Source organism: Trichechus manatus, unplaced genomic scaffold (assembly GCF_000243295.1).
Source record: "Trichechus manatus latirostris isolate Lorelei unplaced genomic scaffold, TriManLat1.0 scaffold00023, whole genome shotgun sequence".
Classification (NCBI taxonomy): Eukaryota; Metazoa; Chordata; class Mammalia; order Sirenia; family Trichechidae; genus Trichechus; species Trichechus manatus.
Window position 1 is genome coordinate 24159676 of NW_004443959.1, and position 2228 is coordinate 24161903.

The 2228-nt window shown below is 40.4% G+C and overlaps 1 non-coding gene across 1 annotated transcript; it reads left to right on the top strand.

The window, feature by feature from the left end:
• The first annotated feature begins 169 nt into the window (after positions 1–169).
• LOC111819990 (U6 spliceosomal RNA) lies at positions 170–276 on the top strand. The gene has a single exon (XR_002823559.1). It is a non-coding gene; the product is annotated as a U6 spliceosomal RNA (small nuclear RNA).
• Positions 277–2228: the final 1952 nt, after the last annotated feature.

The following is a 2228-nucleotide window of genomic DNA, read 5'->3' on the forward strand; positions in this document are numbered from 1 at the left end:
TGAAGGGGGTGTGGCCCTCAGGTGCTTAAGACTACCTTGCTGAGAAAATCATGGTCTGGCAACATGGAGTACATACTTGATATATTTGAAGGCAAGGAAATGTAAAAGAACAAAGAGAGTGAAAGGGACTAAAATGCAATGACACGTAAGTAGCAAAATGGAAAAAGAAGTGCTGGCTTTGGCAGCACATACACTGAAACTGGAATGATACAGAGGAGATCAGCATGGTCCCTGTACAAGGATAACACACAAATTCGTGATGTGTTCCATATTTTTATAAAGTAAACAATAACACACCGGAGGAACATTCTTCTTAGTTCAATCAAATATACGAGGCCAAATAGGCAACTCCTGCCCCAAAGCAAGATAAGCCGTCAGGAAGGGACAGAAACTGGATGAATGGACACTGGGACCTGGGGTGGAAAGGGAGAAAGTGCTGTCACATTGTAGGGATTGCAACCGATGTCACAAAACTGTCTATAAGTTGTTGAACAATAAATTAATTTGATCTGTAAACTGTCACCTACAGCAGAATGAAATTATTAAAAAAAATTGAAAGAGAACTCAATGTCTGTATAATTGAAACTCCTGGAAAATAGAACTTAGAAAAGGAAACCTAATCATAGTTTAAAACAAAACAGAAGAAATCTTAACTGAGATCAAAGAAGCTGTGCAAAGGGGGTCCAGTATTAGTCTCTGTTGTCGACAGGTTGGGTACTCAGCTATCGTAGTTCGCAGATCAACCTCGGTGAGAGAAAGTCTATCTGCTAAGCCATTCATAAACACCATTTTTGTAACCATAAACCTATCATTTGTGAACCCGTTGAGCAAGGACTGGCAAGACAGGTAAAGAGCTTAACTGGCATCCACAGGGTGAGTCACTTTGATTATTAAGAGTTTAATAGTTGACGGCATTTATGATCATTTACATTAAAAAAAATCCTCATACTTTCATGTCCATTCCTATAACTCTTTCCCTAAAGATTTTTATGAAAAAAAAAAATTAATCTCTATTCTTCTAAGTGCCTGTCCATCCAGCTAAGTCACTAGTTATTGGCCATGAATCAGTGAATGATCAGACACACGCACTGCTTGAAATTCTTCACTCAGGTATTTCAGGAACATCGATCTTTGTTTGCATTTTTCTTCTTCTGCAATTAAATGGGCTTTAAAACACACCCGTGAAGCAATAGGTTAATACTGAGAAAGAGTGGCACCAATACAGTAGATGTAGAGGAAACCAGGTTCTGAATAAGTGCTACTCAAAATATCGCTTGACTGCAAGATAAAGAACTTGTGCCAGAATAAATCCAAAGCTCTCCTTCATTTATCAAGAAAGACTTGCTACAAAAAATGTTAGCTTGACCACATAGTATCCTCATTGCTGTAGTTGATTTGCATTTTGGTGCATGCTCCTTATGTCACTGAGGACCTTTAACAAACAGTTCACAGAGCAGCAGCCACACAGAAGGCCAGCAGCTGGTCCACTAACTACCTTGAGTAAGATTGATCTGATCCACTGACTCAGGCCTTCTTGCACCTTCAGGACCAGCTTGAGCTTGATTGTGTGTATATCATGTGTGCTTGATGATCGAGCACTACTTTGCATACTCAAATTTATGGCTTGGTGGGTCGACTAGTTTACTGTTTATCATGAGCATTTCAGGTTGGTTGACAGAGTAACTTGGTATCATGGAGTACTGACCAGCGCTCAGGGAAAATCCAGAAGATACTTTCCCAAAAGAGAGTAGATATGTACATAAGAGGGCCCTGCTTTGCTTCCAAAGTTTAGTGGTTAAGCTGTGATTTCCCTATTAGGACCTGCCTTAGGCTCCATAAAGCATCTGTATTTACAATGGGCCCTTTAAACCCACAGAATCGAAGTCTTATGGACCAAGCCTCAAAGCAGCTTTCACAGCAGCCTGAAACTGCTGAGTAGCCTTCTCTTGCTCACTGCCCCTCTCAAATGGTCTGACTCATGAGTTAATCAATACACGGGTCAGAGAAACACACAACGTATTTGACCAAAATATGCTTTATATCGCCTCCAGAATCCAGAAAAAATTCAGCGGACTGTGTTTTAGGATACAAGATGCAACAAGTTGTATTTAGTTTTATTGGTCACTAGTGTGATGTCCTTTGGAAAAGCAAGATGACCAATATCTCTGCCAACTAGAGTGCTGGAGAGCTGGTTTAGCCCTGAGTTACGACAGCAAAGTTCTACTGCC